We start from the raw sequence: 22,548 nt of genomic DNA on the forward strand, positions 1-22,548 counted from the left end.
AAAAATTTGTTTCTAACATGTGTTAATGAACTAATGAGTTATGGTGGGAGTGGGAGTAGTGGTTTTATAAGAAGAGGAAGAGAGGCCTGAGCCAGCACACTCAGCCCCATCACCACAGGATGCCCTGCACCACCTGGAGACTCTCTCCATAGAGAGTCTCCACCAGTGAGAAGATTCTCACCAGATGTGTCCCTTCAACCTTGGACTTCTCAACTTCTAAGACTATAACAAATAAATTCCCTTCTTTATAAATTAACCAGTTTCAGGAATTCTATTATAAGCAACAAAAAAATAAGCTAAGACGCATTCAGTTTCCTTCCTAAATTAATTTACATTAGAAGTTAAAATATTATATAAAGAAAAAGCACAGGTAGAATATTATATGGCAGTTAGAAATAAACTATCACACACAGATTAATGAAAAAGAAAGTTTAAAGCAATACATATGTTGCATATCATTTGTGGGAAACTAAAATGTACTCACTATATTACTATTAGAATTTCTTATTATTACATGTTTTTATTCTGTAAAGAGATACAAAATTGACTACAAGGTGGTGTTTCCCATGAAGGTGAAGCAGAAAGAGAAGGGGAAGGAATATAGCTAAGATTGACGTGTAGCCTCTTTGTAGGGGACATATATTTACTAAAGGTTTTAATTTCTTTTTTTATTTTTGAAGAAAGAGGAAGAAACTTGAAGAAAATGCTAGCAATCGTGGTGGAAGCCACGTGGATGTTTATTAAATATTCTTGACTTTTTCTTCATTTTATTAATCTCTCAATATCAATGATAATATAGGTGTTATGCCAATGTTTAAAAATCCCCCAGAAGGACAGTTGGAAGGGGGCAACACCAATTCAGGATGGTGCAAAGTGGAAGGGACGCAAAAATGTCAGGCATTTCACTCAAGTGTGGGACAAAGAAAGAGAATTTCTACAATTCCGTGACAGAAGTGAGCCAGGAATGCCTCCTTGAGGAGATGAAACTAGAGCTGTATTAAGCATCTGGGTCAGGGCCCATCAACTGATGAATGGAAAAATAAAATGGGGTGTATCCATACAATGAAATACTACATGGAAATAAAAAAGAAATAAAGAATTAATAGATACAATATGGTGAACCTTGACAACATGGTGCCAAGTGAAAAAATTCAGACACAAAAGGCCACCTTTTTTTTCTAATTCCATTTATGTGCAATACTTAATATGGACAACTGTGCAACAGAGACAGAAAATAGATTAGTGGCTGCAGGGGCCTGGAGGAGAAAAAGGAAGGTTGCTGAGGGGTACAGCGGTTTCTTATTGGTTTGAAATGGAATACTGAATCGAATGAACCTAAATGTGTATTAACTCCTAATGTGTTTGGAGTTTCATTGATGAAAATGTTCTAAAATTGTGGTGATGGTTTCACAGCTCTGTGAATATACTAAAAACCATTGAATCATCCTCTTTAAATTGGTGAATTGTGTGGTAGATAAATTCTATGTCAATAATAGAATTGTATGGCAGATAAATTCTATGTCAATAAAGCTGAGATATACATGAATTAAACAGACATTATATATGAAAATAAACAAATGAAGACTAGGGCTGTCATATGGATGGAGCAGAAGAGAGGGATCATGGCCGATGACAGCTCAGCTCCCTCTTCCCTCTTCACAAAGGTTTGTCTCACCCACTCTATATAAGCTATTTCAGGGGCTGCTGCAGACACAGTAGAGACCCAGGCAGACAATTTTCTTCCTCTGTGCAGATTCTTGCCTTGTGAGTTGAGAGAAGCAATGACACTGATGGTCCACAATGACACAGATATGCCTCTAAAGCTTCATAGGAGTTGGTGAGGCCCAGAAAGCAGGCAAATACACAAAAAAGGAACATGTGCAAAGCATGAAAGCCAGAGAGATGGAAGCTTTCAAAGCTTTCAAAGTTATACTGTACAAACTGCACAGAGTTTGTATAGTATACAAAGGCTGGAAGGAGATGAGTCTGAAACGACAGGCTGGGCATGGAGAGACCTGGCTCTGCAGCATACCTCCTGCACCACCTACCCCTCCCCATAATTTATAAAGGGAAGAGTCTGCATTTCCTCTGGGGCTGTGAAGGTCTTCAGTAAGGTGAAGCTGAGTTCTCTTCCTCCCAACTTTTTGGACATGGAGAGACCAGGGTCTTCCTAGAAGCCTCTTCTGCTGACCCCTCTGTTATCTAGAAAATAAAAACCTACGCACATGCACCAAATGGTCACTGGTGCAGAGAAGTTGGCCATCTCAGCCGTGAGCTGGCTGTACGGGGCCAAATGACCTCCCCTTATTTGGCCTTGAGAAGCAACTCTAAATAAATTTACTTCGAGTCAGTTAATTAAAGTTAAGATCACAGCCTGTATATCTCAAGGTGATAAAAATGAGCAGTTATGTGTTCCCACTGCTCTCTGGATTTAATGTGATGAATGGAAGAGGTAATATACTGCAGGGAGAGCTCACAGCAGCTCTGGTGAAAGATATCTCCAATCTTTATTACTGTGCCTTTTCTCCACTCAGGCAGTCTGATTCGGAGAGCACTTATTTCCTTCATTTATCACTGCCATCAGCAACATGAGTTGGATGTCAGAGACCCATTTTCTTTCCTCATCCTCCTATCAGGCCAGAAATGACTGATTCACCACGAGGCCCGCCTCACAGCCAGATCCACACACTCCACCTTGTAACTGTGAAAAATACCCTCTCCCCTTCAATGGGACTGTCACTCTTGCTGCATTATCAACAGCTCCAAGACAAGACTTTATTCTTTTTCTCTTGCCACTGGGTTCAAACTAAATAAGAAGTAAAGGCACATTTCTAAAGAAGTGTTCTATTTTCTTTAATCTCCTCAAATTGCTTGGCGACTTGACTTTCCTTTCACCAATGGGAAAAGCCATCAGCACTGAATAAAATATTCAGACCCCTGGCAGAATTCAGATGAGGTAGGATTAAGTTGCCTGGTGAGGAATACTAACATGTGCACCTGTGAGACATTAGTCACTGACCTTCTCCTCTCCATCTCCCAAGCAAAGAAAGGGCATATGAGAATGCTTGCCAGGGGTAAGGAATCTGTCCCTCTCCAAAAACATACATCGTAACTGTTCTTTTAAGTAATTTGACTATATCTAACCTATGCAATGCATTGTCTGGCCTGAACAGATTCAGACTATTCCTTTCTTTGCACATTAACACCCCAGGTGTGTTGACTAAAGCTTTAGTGATGTGTTTCTATGATAAATGGCAAAGAGGAGCTAGAGAGCACATGGATTGAGCAGTGCCATCTGTTTCAGGGTGAGAATTGCCTCAGCCATATGTAGGGGGTCATTGAAAGACACCAAAAAAGATGAGAAAGGAAAGGTGCAGCTACTGAAAATGGCTAATGTGCAAAACAAAGGCGAATCAGACCAGGTGATCAAAACGCTATAGCTTTAGCAACTGAGTAAGAAATGTTGTAAACTATGTAAACTCACCTAGTACAATGCTCGGCTTCCCGAAGACGGACAATCAGTTTCACAGTACAGAATTGGAGTTAATATGAGAGTCTTGATTTCTTAAAACTTCTTAAAATAAGAAAAGGTCAGATTTATTTAACTCAAAATAACTTAGGCATAGCTCAACATATTTAATACTTAGAAGTTTTTGTTACTGTCATCTTTTAATCTAGTTGATATTGTTTAATTCATCTGTTCATACTTATTTAATAAGTTAAATATTTTGTAATATATCTATGTCCATTTATACACATACGCATGCACAAACACACACACACACACACATACATATACACGTACATAAATCTATATGCACAAAACAAGACATTCCCTCAGAGCCTAGAATCCTAGCCTTCAAATTGTTTTCAGCCCCACAAATTACCTGGCAGCAGTGGAGAGACATAAGGGCATTGTTGTGAAGAAGAAATCAATAGCATTTTTAAGACAGGCCCTTAATCTGAATTAGTTGTAGGAATGTCATGCATGGTTATGAAAGAAAATAAACTCTAATTTACTTACAAATAGTTCATGCTTTTAAATATTATTAGTATAAATAGCATAAGTATTAATATGCAAATGTAAAAGTAAAAACTAGAAATATCCAAATAGCTAGGAATAGAGAATTAAATGAAAAAGCTAACGGGGACAGCAATGGGAGTAAGGGGAGAAAGCAATTTGGCAAAATGTATTACACTGGTACAAAAGTAATTGCTGTTTTTATGCCATTAAAAGTAAGAATAAAAGCCTTAAAAGGGGTTCTACCCCTTGGACCCAGAGGTTTCATATTTTAGAAACTTATTCTAAAGAAATAATAAGATTTACAACAAAGATTCAAATGTGAGTGTGTTCCCCACTGCCACATTTACAATAGAGAAATATTGGAATGAAAATATACAGGTAAAAGAAATGGATAAATAAATTATGATATGTGTAAGTGATGGACTATGATGCAACCACTGGATGAATGAATGCGGTTCCAAACCAAAAATATCCCTTAAGAGAAGAAAGGCTATGAGAAAAATAGCCTTATCAGATATCTACAGGGAAGTATTTTCAGACTGCCAAGACCAATGAAGTCAAGTGAACTCACTGAGATATGTCAGTTGCAATTTATAATGTGTTCTGTCCTAAAAATAAGTTAAACCAAGTAAAATTGCCAATATCAAATCACTTTAACTATTAACAAGACAATTTCATATAGATTGACCTAATACATTGTCCCTTGCTCTGTCTAATGAGAAGACTAGTAACAATGAAAAATCCCAGTAGCAAAGAACACCCCTAGTATCTAGAAAACATTTTCTAACACAAGAAACAAAAATTATGAGTCAACTTTGTAAAATTGAACCACTACTAAATGTTTCATGATAGTGAGGAATTATTTTTTTAGGAGAGATAATGACATTGTGAGTATGTATTTAATAAAAGAAGCCCTTATCTCAAAGATTTCATGACGAAAATGCCAAAAGCAATTGCAACAAAAGCAAAAATTGATAAATGGGTTCTAGTTAAACTGAAGAGCTTCTGCACAGCAAAAGAAAGTATCATCAGAGAGAACAGACCTACAGAATAGAAGAACATTTTTACATTAGACCCTTGTCCATCTGGCAAGAGTCTAATATCCAGAGTCTATTGGGAACTTAAAGAAATTAAAAAAAAAAAACAAAAAAAAACATTAAAAAGTGTACAAAAAACATGAACAGACACTCATCAAAAGAAGACATTCATGTGGCCAACAAGCATACATTTTAAAAAAAAGCTCAACATCACTGATCATTAGAGAAATGCAAATCAAAACCACAATGAGATACCATCTTGTGTCAGTCAGAATGACAATTATTAAAAAGTCCAAAAACAACAGATGCTGGCAACGTTGCAGTAAAGAAAGAACATTTTTACATTGTTGGTGGCAGTGTAAATTAGTTCAGCCATTGTGGAAGACAGTGTGGTGATTCCTCAAAGACCTAGAGGCAGAAATATCATTTGACTCAGCAATCCCATTACTGGGTGTATACCCAAAGGAATATAAATTGTTCTATTATAAAAATACATGCATGTCTATGTTCATTGTAGCACTATTCACAATACCAAAGAGATGGAATCAACCCAAATGCCCATCAGTAAAATAAAATGGATAAATAAAATGTTGTACATATGCACCATGGAATACTATGCAGGCATATAAAGGAACGAGATCATCTTTTTTGCAGGGACATGGATGGAGTTGGAAGCCACCATCCACAGCAAACTAACACAGGAACAAAAAACCAAACACCACATGTTCTCACTTACAAGTGGGAGGTGAACTATGAGAACTCATGGACGTAAGGGGAGAACAACACACATTGGGGCCTGTCAGCAGGGTGGGGGTAAGGACAGCAACAGGAAGAAAAGCTAATGGATGCCGGGCTTAATACTTGGGTGGTGAGTTGATCTGTGCAGCAAACCACCGTGGCACATGGTTACCTATGTGACAAACCTGTATATCCTGCACATGTACCCCAGAACTTAAAAGTTGAAGAAAAACACAGATGAATGCATAAGAAAAAAGGAACAAACAAAAAACCCCACAAAACTATATAACATCATTCAGATTATTTTTCAATGTGAGATTTTACAAATTCCACCTAGTTTATGCTTAATCTGCATTAATAATTTTATCACTCTTGTCATATAGCCTCTTGATTATGCTACAATTTAATTTCAAAATTACCAATTGATGAGGGGGGAGAAAGAGGTCCTTATCTTTTGTCAATCCAGGCTATATATTTATGGAGGAAGTAATGTGATAGCTGAAAGTCGCTTCAAAATAGCTCTGTGGCAGGTGTTGGGCCGGGGTAATAGGTACCTAAAGGGTTATTGCCATGTTCTGTGTTTTTATATATGTTTGAAGGTTTCCAGGCTCAAAATCTTTTTTTTAACAAGTTTGAAAACAATAATTGAGAAGGTTAAAATGTGTCCTTGATGTACTTCTTTTCAAAGAAAATATGTAGTATATAATTCTAACTTGGTGCATAAATGCAGTTGTACATATAACACAAAAGACTAAAATTATAAATTATACTCCAAATACAAACTTTAATTATCTCAGAGTACAGGAATTATATAACTTTTTATTTTCTTTATGTATTTCTATCTTTTACACTTTATAATTATAGCATGTGTTTTAACTGAAAAAGTATTGTCTTTTACATCTAGCATTTGGTATATACAACATATAAGAATTAAAGTGTCCTCATCCTAAATAAATAAAATGTAGGTCAGAAATTAATGACAACATGTTAAATCCTGGAAACATTCTGATGAGTAACAGATGCCTTGCATTCTGTCTGACGTTCAGCCCCCTATAAAGACAGATCTAGCTTGCCCACTGATGTGATCAGAACAATGGGGATGGGTGGGACATTTGACATAATGCTCTGATTTGGATATTAACAGTATGTTCACTTCATACACAATTGGGAAAGAAAGTAGAATCTTAAAGTGAAAATCCAAATGTTTTTAGATTTCCTGAGCTGTGCACAGAGTTTGGACTTTTTACCTACATATCTGTATTTTGAGACAGTACCCCCTGGATATCATTATTTCCCACTTACTTCAAACAAAAGTATCAACTAGAAAAGGTAGAGATGAACAATGCCCTCTGATTCTTCAGGGAAAACACTTCACAGGGATGAGGGGGTTATTTTAGGCTTCAGCCAAGCTGCCTTAGTGTTGGTCCTAATTAAAAGCGGCATAAATCACTCTATGGATTTGGGGATGGACTATAATTGTTTTAGTTAATGACATGGAAACAGTTCTAAAAAATGATACAGAACCTAAGTAGAATGAATGTGATTGTTAGTGCTTCAGAAAGTAAATGCTCAACCACTCACTCCCCAAATACTACCTAGCTTACAGATGGTGCTGAATCCTAGGCCAGGCACAGGAAACAAGGGCAAGCAAATGAATGCTGCCCCTGCTCCTGCAGAGCTCACAGATTACTGGAAGAAACAGGTTCTACTCAGATAAAGACACAGTGTATAATTACAAGTGGTGATAAATGCCATGAAGAGAAAGAAGAGGCTACTTTGTGAGCTCATGACAGGGAGCCCTGGTTCCCTGCTGGCGTCCAAGCAGGCCTCAGCTGAGAAGTGGCTTATGTTACCGAGCAACTGGGGAGGTGAGTTGGGAAGAAAATGCACAGACAGAAAAGAGCTCCAAAGGTAGTACTTTCCAAGGACAAAAAGAAAAAAAATTACAAACAAATACAAGAAGACCACAGGCGAGGAGCTCAGGACAAAGTTGGAAAGGCAGAGAGAGGGTTGGTCTTGCAGGGGCTTAACAGCCCTACTAAAAATTTGGTCTTCAGTCAATGAAGTAGCTTAAACAAATGCCTGGCAAAATAATAATAATTGCTAATATCAATGAGCTCTTCTGTGAATCAAGCGCCATTCTGGGGCTTACATAGGTTCCCTCACTTAATCTACAAAACGACCCTATGAGGCAGGTACTTCTATTATCCTACATGGAATGATGGAGGCAGACGAAGTTAAATAACATATACACAAGTTCTTACAGCTAGTAAGATTCAGAACTTGGATTCCAACTGACTCTACAGTTCACCCTCCAACAGTCCGTGGTGCTCTGCTGCCTTTTGTGCTCACATTGGCTGCTATGCAGGGAATGGACTACAAAGCAACAGGATGTGAAGGAAAATCACAGGCAGGCTACTGCAGTCATCCACTTCCTACTGCCCTATATGCTTTAAAGAGAGTTTACAGCACCATGACATTCCCAACCATAGACCATTGCTACTTACTTAGTGATTCCCTTGACAAGGTACCACTGGAATCTCCAAGTCTTCTTTCGGTCCTGGGACTGATCAGAATTCCTACAGATGCAGAGTCCATAAAAGTTTCTTGGCTAATGGTCATTAGGATGGAAATCTGGCTTGGCAGGATTTAACACCCCAAAAGGTAAATATTTACTTCAAAATAGCTCCATATGTATAATTAGTCCATATGTACAATGTCCTTAGTGTGTCAATAACCCCCCAAAACGGGTAAAGATAGGTTCCCAGGAATTTCTATAAAGGCCACTAGGGGCATAAGAGAGCCATCAAGAATGGAACTCCAAATCCAAGAAACAATTTGTGCGTGGATAGACTGCTTCTTGCCCACAGGATAACAATATTTTGATCCTAACTTTTGTTGTGTACCTACTGTGCAATCTGGGCTTTGCATAAGTAGTATGCCTTTCAGCCACCCTGTGAGGTAGTCATTACTAGCCCTACTTTATGAATGAGAAATTTGCATTTGTATCTAGGTCTATTTGACTTACAGTCTCTATCTCACACTACAGAGTGAGGAGGTTGGAGGAAAAGAAGTGATTGCCATCAACAGATACCAAACTTCAAATAATTTCCCCTGCTCGCCCTTCCTGCTTCTCACTCTCCAGGAGCCTCAGAGGCTGGAATTCCAGCTAAAAGAGATTCTCTGGCAAAAGAGAGGAAGGCAGGGTGGGCTCCCCTAAGCCTGCAAGTCATTTAAGGCCAGGCCCAGCATTTGCAAGTGTGCTCTCCATGTGGAATGCTTAATGGCAGGGTGGGGAAAGAACACAGGGTACCCCCATGGGGAGGACAAGCCCATTTCAAACTTTGATTCCAATTTGGCATTCAAGACTCCTGTGGCCTTTGGGATTTTTACTTCCTCTTTCTGACAAAATGATGACATCCCAGTTCTAGGTTAATGACTAAAATATGAGAATTCCCATTAGATGCTTCCCCATAGCATTATTCCCTCCTCCACCACCATAGACTCCCTTTCTGAAAATCATTTGCTCTTTTCCATGCTGCATATGACTTCGACTTAAGCAATCATTCAGTTGCCTCAGGCTGTCGCCAAGAAAATCACTTATTAATTTCTGTGCACTGCAGAGCTATCTCTAAAACAAATAGAGAGTTGACTCAGGATTGCCAGTGTTAACCCCATGCACTGGCTTTGTGCTTTCCGCCAGAGCATAGAAAAGTTTTTAATATAGAGTCATACACATTTGATCACATTTACAAAATGCAAATTTACTCAACATTAATTGAAAATGTACATCGGTAAAGTCTTCAAAGTTTGTACCCTTTCAAGCTGTTAAAGGCTAATGAGAGACATTTTCTTTCTTGCATATTATGGTAAAGCTAATTATTTCAACCTCCTCCTGTCTAAAAAGAAATAACAACTCAGTAGATTAGTGGGCTGCAATTTTTAGATCTTCATCCCTTTAAGGATATGAAAAGTGATATAGAAACTCTCCCTAGAAAAATGTATAATTTCACCCATCTATTGCCTACATTCAATGAAAAAAAGATAATTTTATACATACATAAAACCCAATTTCAGATATTTCCTAGCCCCCCTGAAAGCCCAGAAATCCTGAAGAATATTCTGCCTCTCTTCTTTTTTCAGTCTATTAATTCGTTTACTAATCTAATGGCTGCCTCTTTCATTTGCGGTATTAGTGCAGAATGAAGTGGTGAAGGTACTCAGCGCAGAATGAAAGCAGTGTTTGTGTTCATTTCTCTGTTCTTAAGCGCAATTATCAGGTGTTTTGCACACACACTTAATATGTGCTAATGGCCTCTGGGGCGGGGATATCTGGCTAAATGTACCACTGGAATGGAAAGAAAAAAAAAAAAAAGAATCATGCCTGGCACTCAAAGCAAGGTACGGCAGACGAGGAAGACTCTTTCTTATCCAAAGCCAGCACCTGGCACAAGGAAGGCACTCAGTAAAAATAATTTGCCTATCACTGTGAAGCTATTGTGTTTGGGGGGCACAGAAACTAATTCCTGCCTGGCTCCCTAATGAGGTCAGTTGATCCTGCCATCCTATGAGTTCCCCTCAGTCTGCACAGAAGGTCTGTGCAGTATTACTGTTCTCTGAAGATGTCTTAGAGCATACTATAGTATTTGTGTTCTATCTACTACATGTCAGTCCTCCTACTTCTTTTATAATATTGCAACAACTCTATGAAGTGAATGTCATTATTCCAGTTTTAAAAATAAGTAAGCTCAGAAAGGTGAAGGGGCTCATGTTGGCTTTCTGGCTGTCCATAGGTATAGTCAGATTCAATGGGTACTATCTTACTCTAATGTCTTTGCTCTGCCCGAAAGGTCAGTCTGCCTCTCCCACATCTACAGCGCTTTTTGGTTTGCTCACAGACAAACTCAGAGAAACATTCTGTTATCCTCAATTGCCATTTTGTAATTGGGAAACTTGAAGGACCTGAGACCAAGGGATTTGCCTGAGGTCACACAGATGGCAAACTAACAGTCACTGCAGGGCTGGAAGCCACTGTAGATCCTACCCTCTGCCTGATGCTCATATGACAGGAAGGCATGAACACACCTCTGCAACCCTGTACCAGCTTAGGACCACCCAGAAAAAGTACTTGTTAGCCCTTGATCTTAGGCTTGGAGGGAGCAAAGAGCAAGCAAAAGAATAAGAATAAATTTTAGGCAGACTCAAAAAAAGGTCACATGTGAAATACATTTTTAACAAATTAAGTTTTCATTGTGAGTAAATATATGGGTCTTTTCTCCCCAGTAAGTTGGTTCATTTTGCACAGTTATAACTTTCATGACAAGTCTATGCAATATGTTCACGGGCAGCACTTTCCTTTGTTCTGCGGGAAAAGGACGTCAAAGGTCCTTCCCACCTCTACTTGTGCTTGTTCTGGGTACAGAGCACCATGTCATAGTGTTCCCATCGCTACAGACTATTAGGACTAGTGAGCAGTTTGGAAACCCTGGAGTCTAACCTCTTCATTTTACAGAAGAGTCCTGAGGTCTAGAAAGACGAAGGACTTGCCCAAGATCACACCATCGATTGTGCAGTGACTGAGGGACACTGGAGCCAGACTGCCTGGTTTGAATCCAGCTTTGCCTCTTACTAACATATGACTTTGACAGATTACTTAAGGACATAAGAATCTTCCCCAGCACATTTCAAATCACGCAAACTCTCAGCCCTGACTTTTTCCCCAAGGTCAGCCTTGGATAGCATCATCCCATCTAGTTATAGCAGTTGGGGGCCCAGCTCTAACAGCTTCTGAGTCTCTGTCTTCTCCGTTGCATCAAATTGAAACTCACATATACTATCCTTGTGTTCAAGAAATACCTGGAATCAGGAAACTACAAATATCCCTCCATATTCAAACCAATACAGTTGAAAGGAGAGGACTTGGATGCATCTTCAAAATACAGAAGGATACCTAATTATCTGAACCTATTTAGTTTCTGAAAGTTGGATAGCAAAGTAGCAAGAATTTGGCTAGCAAAGGATGCCAGCCCTATTTCAAAACATTTATCCAAACCTATTAATCTCCTAAAATTGGAAGGCAAGAGTTTCAGAGAGTAGAGGTTTTCTCCCTGGGACGCTTCCAAGTGGCTACCAGGGGTTACACAGCCAACGCCTCAACCATCCCAGGAATGTGGTGACTATTTTCTCACCAGTACTTCAAAATTGCATGCTGTGTGTCCTTAACAAAGAGCCAAAAATGACCAAACAAGGCTCTTCATAGTCCAAGAATATCTTCCCTCCACATACTGCATGTGAAGTCCAGTTTGATTTATAACAGAACCAAACAGAAGCAAAGCATGACCCTACATTGCCTTCCTAGGAAAACTGCTGCCAGTTTTCTAATTGGATTTATTTAAAGCCTTTAAGAAAAATTAAGTGTATGTTGATGTCTTTAGCAAAAAGGCAGCCTAGGCTTTTGCCATGGCTTTGTCAAGGTTTCCCAAGAGGAATAAAAGTAAGAAGAGGCAGTGTCAAAGCAAACGTACCTCCCCAACAGAAGGGCTGACATAAAAAAGGGAAGGAAATATGCCCATTCATCTGGGGTGCCTCTTTGCCTCAATCTAATTCATGCCAAGAGTTATTACACATTTCTCTGATTTTAATAATGTGTCACACTGAAGGGAATTCAAGACGGGAGCTACAATTTATCTGCCATTTTGGGTACTTAGTGAAAATGTTGTTGGGCATGCATTTTTTAATTAACAATTCCAAAACTATATGAAGGAATTTTGATTTCAGCTAAATTATCTCCGATGAAGTAATGGAACTATCTTTCTTGTTAAGGGGCCACAGAGGGGCGTGACAGAGAGCTGAGAGTCAGGGTACCTGAGTAGCTCTGTGTCCTCCCCACTCTGGTGCTGTTTCCTCAGTGGTGAACAGCAGGGAATGTCAAATTCTCCACATTCTCTTCCCACCAAGTGTTCTCTGGGTCTACTACCTGCCTAGTGAGTGGCCTGGAATAGGCCTCCTGGACTAAGTTTTAAAAAGGGGAAATGGAAGCTACAGGAATGAACCACGCCCACCCCTACCCACTCTCCTTCTGTCTACTTCTTAGCCTTCCAATAACACAGCTGATCAGAGTCAGCATCCGGGAAAGAAGAAAGAGCAGGGGCTTTGAGGTCAGCCATCCTGGGAAGTGTATTCTACCTCACACCAGAGGTATAACATTGGGGAAGTTACCCAGCTCTTCACATCCCTGTCCATAAGGGGAATAATATCATCTGTCTCTCAACAGGATTGCAAAGGATGTTGTGATGTGGAGTATGTGAAGTCCCCAGGACAGTACCTGGCACACTGCAAGCCCTCCAGGTAGGAAACAGCAATTTCTTCTCTGTGGTCCTGTTGCTGTCCCCCTAGTCTGTTGCTCTTACCAGCACATAGCCCCTGACAAGTCTTGGTGCTGCCAAATGCAGTTGTTGGCAATGTGCTTTATCACTGAACAAAAGCAAAGAACCAAGATGACATGCTAAGAGAACCAACTGAAACCATGACCTCCTGAAAATAGCTTTACCTTCTCTGAAGTAAGACTCTGGGGTCCCTATGGGGCATCTTCTGCATTGTGGCAACTTTGAAATTCAGTTGCCTCCAATTTGGGTCTTTGGAGATCTCAGTGTCTGATAAACCAAGTGATACAGAGGTATCAGCAGTTGGAGAGTGAAAAATAAGTAATCCTAGAGGGATCTCAGGGGAAGATAATACTCCCTGAGATAAGAGGTGAAAATACCCCAAATTTTAAAATATTGGAAAAAGTTTAATTTAAAGTTTACAAAATTGTAGACATCTGCAGTATTAGAATTTCGCATCTCTATGTGTTTGGTTTCTGTGCATTTCTTATATACAGGTATTAGCCAAGCCCAAATCTCCTATAAAGTCCTTAATTCATTGGGTCAAACAGTATGAGGAAGATTGCTCTGAAGGCTACATTGTGCTTTTATAAGAAATGACTTCAAATCTCACACAGTAACATTAAAAATCAGCATGTGGGACCCAGGTCTTGCAGGCATGGGCCAGACATCCACATCAGCTGTTCTATTTTCCCCCAGCCTCCTTTACAGATCTAAATTTAAAAATTAATTTAAGAACACATACATACCATATGTATACTATACTTTCAGTCACAAAACTCATTATTTTTGCTATCCTTAAGATGTAAAAATGTAGGAAAAGAATTGGCAAAGAATAGAATTCATTTCTTTTCATAAAACCTCCATTTATTCAAGCCAACCCACACTTTCACTCCAGACAACCTAAGAGAAACTTAGAGATATGTATCAGATTCTCAGAATGAGAATGTTCTGGATCATTTGATAGTTTTTGGAGGAGGCAAGGAAAAAAAAGGAAGTAGACTCAATTTTAAGATGGCACATTAGCATGAGTGGGGAAGTGCCCCCACCAAGCTCATAATGCACAAGACGAAGGCCTCGGTGTTCTACACAACGTACTCCACGCTAGTCAGTGCTGCCTCCAAATGGAACACGAAACCTTCACCATTCACTTTGCAGGAGTCATCCAGCCTTTTTCTACCATGCAGTGGGTCTTTGCTGAGCAACACTACAGCACCAGCAGTGGAGGTGTGGGACCAGAGGGTCCATTTTCAGTCAAAGTGAAGCAGTCACACATCAGTCTGGCTTTCCCTGGCCCTGTCCTTCATTTTATAAAAAAATGCCAATCCTTGCCTACTTCTCCCAACACTGACTGCTCTGTATTAAGGGAACCTGGAAGATACACTAACAGAATATCTTTAGGGGCCATTTATGGCCTTGGAGTCAGGGATTCTCACCCCATAGTTCATGCTCCATAGGCCGCTGCCCATTCGTTTCTTGTGGCTGCTGACACTCAGTTCATTCTTGTAATTCTCTCACCCACACTTGTAGACACGTGCATTCGCTGCCCCAAATTCCTTTTCCTATCTTTGTATTTAAAATGTAAGATAATCTTGGGATGAAATATGGTGAGCATCTGTATCAAACATGGGAGCCCCTCCTTTCCTCTCATAGCATCCCTTACCCTCCATCCAGAGTGCCTGGTGTCAAGAGTTCACTCTGAACCATAAGGCAGGTGCCCTGGGGTTCAGGAGTAACTGTGAAAGGACAGACAACTTCTGTCATGCACAAAAGGCTCCAACACAATCATAAGATAAGTAGCTAGTGTTCTGGAGCCTGGCTGAGCAACTGAGTGTTCCTCTTCTCTTGTGCATGCCTGCTGCTTGCTGGGAATGAACCTCACAACCTTGAGACTAGGACAGGCTTCTACCTAAGAAACACAATCTTCCCTCCAGGTTGCTGCGGATCCCCAATGTTGCAGGAATGCAGGGGGTCCTAGAGATCATCATCCTGGTTGACAGCAGAGCCCATGGATGTGGAAAGTCCTCTTGAACAACAGCAGCTGCCCTTTCCCTGACCTGCACTGACCCAAGCACAACCCCAGCTTCCTGAATACATCATTAGCTTCTGCACAGCATGCATGGGAGGGTGATAGGACTGCTTCGCTTTACACATGAAGAATCCACAGCTTGGAGAAAGGAAGTAAGTGGCCCCAATGTTACCAAGCAAGTCAGTGGCAAACCAGTATTCCCAGTCACATGTGATGACACGGCTTCTGCTCTTAACCACTGGGTAAGCTGCCACCTGCTCTATCGCTTCTCTTTTGTCCCCTCTGGGTTAAAAGATCTTTGCGGAAGCAAAATGTTTACAGCCCAGGGTTTTGTTAGTAGAAATATCAGCTGTGGTGGCTTCCTTTACTGCGGATGACACTGGGGTCTGAAGGCTTAAATCATACAAAGCTCACTCATGAGCAGACAGCAGACTTGAACCCTAGTTCTCAGGATGATGCCCCCACACTGATTGGGGATGGTGAATGCGAATCATGGAGTCTCTACCAGTTTTCATGGGTTGCAGTAACAAATTACCACAAACTGGATGGCTTGAAACAACAGAAATGTATTCTCCAATGGCTGTGGAGGCCATAAATGTCAGCAAGGCTATGACCCCTCTGTAGGTCCTAAGGGATGACCCTTCTAGCTGCTGGTGGAGCTTGGCATTCATTGGTGTAGAGCTGCCTCCATCTTCACATGGTCCTCTCCCTTGTGTCCCTGTGTGCCATCTCATCTCTTTTTTTTTTTTTTTTTTTGAGACAGAGTCTTGCTCTGTTGCCAGAAGCGACAGAGTGCAGTGGTGCAATCTCAGCTCACTGCAGCCTCTGCTTCCCAGGTTCAAGCAATTATCCTGCCTCAGCCTCCCAAGTAGCTGAGACCACAGGTGCGCACCACCACACACGGCTGATTTTTGTATTTTTTAGCAGAGATGGGGTTGCACCATGGTCTCAATCTCTTGACCTCATGATCCGCCCACCTTGGCCTCCCAAAGTGCTGGGATTACAGGCATAAGCCACCATGCCTGGCCCCTCTTCTTCTTATAAGGACATGAGTTATTGAATTTGGGGCTCATCTTAATCCAGTATGACTTCATTTTAACTACTTGCATCTGCAAAGGTTCTCTTTCCAAATAAAGCTACATTCTGAGGTTCTGGGTGGATATGAATTTGAGGAAGACTCAATCCAACCTGCTACACTATCTAAAGCAAAGCCATTTCTCCTACCCCGCCACTTGGCCTGCCAGATCAGTTTGGCTCTGATGAACCTCCCTGGGCTGACAATTTCAGAAGAAAGGATGACATGGTCAAAAGTCTTTCAAAGTTCTATTGAAATTCACAGCTAAAGAGAAATCTCACCACCAGCCCCAAATCTAATCTATGCTCCTACTGGCGATAATTCCCAGAGCTCCATCCCATAGGGTAAGTCTGTGGACCTGCAGAGGCTGCATGCTGGAGCTCTTGCAGTCACTCTGTCACCTCTGGCTCAGGGACCTGGGATCCAGGCAGGAGGAAAAATGGCCACCCCAGGAACAGCTGTGTCAATGTGGCCAGGGAGTCCTCTGAGATGGGAAGTGAGTTCTCTGAGATAGGAAGTAGGGGGTCTTATCTCCCTTCTATGGGCCTCTTCTACCTGTCTGTAAAATGAGGAGCCAGTTTTTTGACTAAGACATTTCTGACTATGAAATGACAGAAAGGGTATCACACTCAGTCCATCCAGCCTGGAGGGTCACCTTACCAACTGAGGCCAAGATCCGTGAGGGGTGGGAACTTCTGAAGAGTAGAGTCCAGCCCCTCCTCCTCCCATCCCTGTGATCAATCCAGTAAGAAACAAGTAGCAATCCAGTTTCCCAAACCCCAAAGCATTTCATAACAGAGAGAGCAAACAGAGAAAAGATGGCCCTTTATGTGAAGGCAAACTTTTTGTCCATTTAGGATTTTTCCTGCTTCCTGAGCCTTGGGACACATTTAGCACATATGCACCCCACACAGCATAGAAAGGGCTTGGTGATGTATTTGCAAGCACTTCCATATACTATTTATTTTACTTACTGAAATATCATTTCTGTCTGGGAAAGATAATGGGTATGGTTGGCTTTTATGCTGTTGGCACTTCCCCCCGTAACATAACCCCTCCCTATAAATCTACGGTCCATGGCCTGACTTCAGAAAACACTTTAATAGTCCCCAACTCCACTGTTTTCCATAGCCGTATATTTTCATGTCAAGAATACTGAAGTGCAGAGGCTTGAATTCATCAAACAGAACTCATCAATACGTTGAAATTGGGGTTAGGAGCTTAATCTCCAGGAGAGATCCTGGAGAGCAGATGGACCCGCCACTGCTCCCCATCACTCCCATCTCCAGGAACTGGCAGGGTCTGGGCTGTCAGGAGGGAAGGGAACAAGGGATCACCCTCACTATCAGCAGCAGCAACCACAGAGCCCTTGACTCTGCATATATGGTACTTGCTTAGTTCAGTCCAGCAAGGTTCAGTCCAGGACCAAACCCACGGTACTTGTTTTACAAATGGGGAACCAGGCTCAGAACACTGCCTGGGGCAGCAGACTCAGCTCGCAGCTCCTCTGCCAGGCCCCACAGAGGGAATGGAGAGGCGAGTGCCCCAGTGTGCTGAGGACACAGAGCAGCTCCACCCTTGGAGGATAATTCAGTGGAGTCTGCTTTCTTGTTTTACAAACTGGGAACCGGGCTCAGAGCAGCAAGATTCAGTCCAGAACCAAACTCATGGTACTTGCTCAGTTCCCACTATCATGCAGCCCAGTGCCATGCATCATTTCATTACATGGCCCCAGTGAGCCGCTTCTGTCTCCATTCCATGTTCATCTTGAAACAGGACTGAAGTCTATCCCACAAAGCAAATCCAACCTCATCCAGTGCAGCAGTACACTCAGCAAGACAGATATCACTGAAGATTTTGGAAAGGACTGCATCATATGTCACGCTGCAATCTTCCTTTAAATCTTTCTTGGACAACTCTTCAGCTGCAGCTGTCTCATCTCTCTCTCTCCTCTTCTTCCTGCTTTGCTCATGAAGAACATTTTAACTCCTTCCTTATCATCTGTCAATCTCAGCAACAAGAGCATTTGTTGGGAGGCAGTGGGAGATTTGAAATGACCTCCACCATAACAACAAAAACTACATACAGTTGGCCTAATTTTTGTTTGTTTTCCTCTCTACAGATGGAAAGCTGAGGCTCAGGCAGGATGAGCAATTTGTGGAGGTCACAGAGCTGGACAAGGAGCAGAGACAGGATCTGAGCCCAGTGCCCCCAGACCTCTGCTCTTGCCAAGCTAGAACCTGGAAACAAAGTGAATCAGGGTTTCTGAGTTTCCGTCATTTCTGAGGGTATTTTTAAGGCCTGCCACTAGATGCACACATCTTTAGTTTGGGTCAGCATACCCAGGAATAAAATTTTTCTGAGCACATTTCTAATGTATCCAAGAGAGTAAACAGGAACAAAATTGCTTGGGTAACAAAGCTGGGGTCACTTTCAAAGTTCTCATTTACAAATAAAAAGTAGGGAGCTGAAGGGAAAGAACTTGAAAAACGACAAGATTCCTGGCCAGGGAGACCCTAGACAGGTTACCAACCCCCCAAGGGCCTTAATTTCTCATCTGCAAAATGGAAGGAGTTGACAATGGTTTATTCCAGCTCAAAACTCTTGGTCTAGTTCAAATACCTTTGTACATAATTCTTAAGGTTTATCCCCAAAAAGCCAAATCCCTGGCATTGTATACATTCATTTAACAAAAATATCCACAGCTACCATTTACTGAGCATAAAATACGTGCCACATACTTTACCTGCAGAAACCTGAGTCTCAGAACAATCCTATGACGCAAGGATTGCCACCCCATTTTATAAATGACAAGACAGAGGTTGGAAAGGTCTGGCTATAAGCCAAGATTTGGGCCTTCACCCAAGTCCTAAGTTCTCCACCAGTCAAACCGCCATGAGACTCAAAACTAGCAGTCCTGTTCTGCCAACCAGCTGCCAGTCAGAGCCAGCTGCAAGGGGTGCAGGAGTACCCAGCTCCTGCCTACAGCCTGAGCTGCAGAGTGTTGCTGGTGACTAGCTGACACTGAGGCCAGGCCAAGACTGCCTGGGGGCTGCAGAAAACTCATTTAACACCCTCAGTGCTCTCCGGAAAAAAGAAAACCTTGCTTCATTTGGTGAGCGGGGGATTAAAAAACAGCCACCCAGCTGACGTGGGTCCTGCCTGTGCTCAGTCGAGGGCTCCCTGGGGAAGGCAGCATACTTCGCAGGCTGCCCTCATGTGTGAGGGACAGACACAAGAAAAGGCAGAAGATGGGCACCCATGCCACAGGACACCCACACTGCAGAACACTCCCACCTCCATGCTCAGACTCAAAACATCGTTTTAGTCATAACCATGAAGCAGCTGGCATTCAATCAGGGCTAAAGATGCCTCAGGAAGTGTGGCAAGGGCTCTGCATACACTCTCGCATTGAGCCCTCACCATTCTACCAAGCTGGTGACATTATCCACCCCCATTCTGCAGAAGAGGTAACTGAGACCCAGATTGGCTATGTTATGCAATTAGCAGAGCTGGGGTTCAAACCCAGGCAGTTTGGCTTCAGAGGCTGAGAATTTAACCTCCTTGTTGGCTGCTTAGAAGCAACTGTAGTCCCCCACAGAGCCCTCCCTGCCACTGTGAGATGGGACAGAGGGAGGCAGTGGGGCCTGCAGTGCTTTGGCCCTGTAGCCTGGTGCCAGACGGAGGACACACCCAGGCTCAGTGCTTCCAGCCTGGGCACTTTTCCTGAGAGCCAGACTCCTGCCAAGAAGCAGCAGTGCCTGAGTGAGTGGAGCGGGGAGGTGGCAACGCGAGGCGCAGTGTCTAGGGAGAGCCTCCCGGTAAACAAGGAGTCTGCTCGGAGCTCCCCTGGGCCTGTAGCCACCATGAAGGGGGCTGGGGCCCAAGTGGAGCGCCTCCTGGGGCAGCAGACTCAGCTCACAGATCCTCTGCCAGGCAGAGGGAATGGCGAGGCGATGCCCCAGTGTGCTGAGGACACAGAGCAGTTCCACCCTAGGAGGATCATAGAGTGGAGTCTGCTTTCTTGTTGTACAAATAGGGAACTGGGCTCAGAACTGCAAGGGTCAGTCCAGGACTAAACTTGAGGAAAGTGCATTTCTGTGTTTCAGAGGTTCCCACCTGCTCTCAGTGCATGTGTATGGGCCTCGTCGCTCTGCTCTGAACTGTTAAGTTCTCCTCTGTCTACTCCACCCCCCGACTCCCTGCTACGGCCATAACTTAGGCAGAAACCTAACAAGCCTAACAAGGCTCCCAGGTGTGCATCGTGGTGGGAATTAAGTGGTTTTTATGAGGTTTGCTCGCTCCTGATCTGAGCCTCCCCTGTCTATGCCTCCAGAGTCGCAGGGGTGCAGGATGCAGCAGCAGCCACCCTCTACGTGGCCTCCCGCCCTGCAGGCGACTTCCACCTGCAAGACAGCCTCTCCTCTCACTGTCCTGGGCCTGGTTACCCTTCCCCTGGGGATGAGATCAGTGAAACTGACCCACTGATTTGGAGTGAGTGGCAGTGTCCAGGAGCCGAGGTGGGATAACCAGTGGGGCCGGGAAAGCAGGGGACTCCCAAAGAAGAGCAGAGGTCTTCACGGAATGCTGAAGCCCTGTCCCCCTAATTTTGCCTCACTTTCTTCCCCCAGTCAACACCTTTACTATACTAGAGAGGCAACGGTAGGACCATGAAGACATCACCCCTGGAAAGGCTCACACAGGGACTAAGGGAGTCTGCTTGTCTCCATACGTCCTGTTCAGAGCAACTCATTCTGGGCCTATCTAGAGAGGCTCATGTCCTAGCTCCCATGGGACCAAACAGGAATTAAGGATAAAACTAAAATTCTACAAGTCACACCAGCATCTGCCCCCTTGTGCAAGCCGGTCCAGCAGTGCTATGTAACACTTGCCTGCCACCCCCGCTCCCAGCCCATTCTCTACACAGCAGCACTGTGGGTGAAACGAGGTCACTCTCCTGCCCAGCCCTCCCAATTGCCTCCAGCAGGGCCGGCTGGAGCCTTACCAAACAGCCCTTGCCGGCTCATTGTGCAGCCACCCCTCCTGCGGCGCAGAGTCTCCGGGCCTGGTTCAGCCTCACAGCATTTGTGCTGTCTGGTCCTCTCTCTCACATGCAGCTCTCCCTATTCCTTGATTCAGTGGACCCCTCTCCTGGGCAGCTTGCCTCCATCTCCAGAGTCAGGCTCTTTGCTCTTCTGCAAACCCTTACTTGCACATTGCATGTGAACTTGTCCCCGCACCTGCCTCATGACAGGAGTGTTCTCTCTCAGCGACTCATCTGCACGCGGGGATGGCTCAGGCCATCTGTGGCCTGGACTTCTTCCCTCCTCACCCAGTCAGCTGCCAGGCTCCTACTAGCGTCATGGGGGAGGGAGGGACCATAGAGAGAGGCTGAGGCCCCAGCACCTCTGTGCTTCTCTCTTCTCCTCCAGAGCCCTCTCAGGCAACCAGGCTACCCCCAGCCAAGGCCATTCCCCATTCCCACTGCTGCCCAGGGAGCCCTCCAGCCTGGAGGACTCAGAGTTTCTAGCATAAGCTTCCACTTTTCTTCGTCAAAACAGCCTGGCCTTCAGCATCTTTCCAGGTGACTTCCTATCAGAAGAGCTGTGCCCAGGTCCCAGTTCTGTCTGCTGCAAGTCACACACCCACTCTGGCCTTTGACCTTCCTACCCCTAAAGTGGGTATATTAGATGGCATCATCTCATTTTTAACATTCAGTGGCCCCACATTCTTGTGTGAACCAATGTATTAACAATGGAGAATGCTTTACAGGGCAGTCCTCTCATCTGGATTTTAATGGGGGCATTTTTGCCTTAAACCCCAAAGAAATGGATCTCTTATAGGTAGAATAGAATGTCAGGTGCAGTGGCACTCTGAACCTGAGAAGAGAGGACTTCAGGATGTTCCCCGCATCATCCCAAAGTAGTCACATCTACTTCCTTGGTGTTCCTGGAGCATAAAGTACAAACCCGCCCCAGCAGACACAGACACATTCACACACACACAACCCACTCAGACCACAGAATATCAGGTACACATCTGTGGTTCTAACTCTGAAGGGGAAGAAGTTTCTAACAGGGCAGGGCTTGCTGGTGTCTGGGAGCTAAGCTTAGGGTGAAGCATGCCTGGCTCACCGCAGTGCTGCCGGTACACCACACCATTAGGTTGACTATCTTGACAGTCCTGCTCTGCCTTCAGCCCATCACTGGCTCATAACTGCCATTAGAATCTCCCCGGGCTCTGTGCTAGAGTTAAGCTCTTCT

General features: G+C 43.3%; 1 protein-coding gene and 1 long non-coding RNA gene across 2 annotated transcripts in view; one reads left to right on the forward strand and one right to left on the reverse strand.

The window, feature by feature from the left end:
• CLSTN2 (calsyntenin 2) overlaps window positions 1–22,548 on the reverse strand; it is a 657,536-nt gene that overhangs the window by 545,138 nt on the left and 89,850 nt on the right. The gene's annotated exons all lie outside the window — the stretch shown is intronic.
• LOC116541031 lies at window positions 5,690–22,144 on the forward strand. Its single transcript, XR_004264703.1, has 3 exons — window positions 5,690–5,829; window positions 19,101–19,106; window positions 22,133–22,144. It is a non-coding gene; the product is annotated as an uncharacterized LOC116541031 (long non-coding RNA).

Source organism: Sapajus apella, unplaced genomic scaffold (genome assembly GCF_009761245.1).
Source record: "Sapajus apella isolate SASKATOON/1434 unplaced genomic scaffold, GSC_monkey_1.0 scaffold4, whole genome shotgun sequence".
NCBI classification, from domain to species: Eukaryota; Metazoa; Chordata; class Mammalia; order Primates; family Cebidae; genus Sapajus; species Sapajus apella.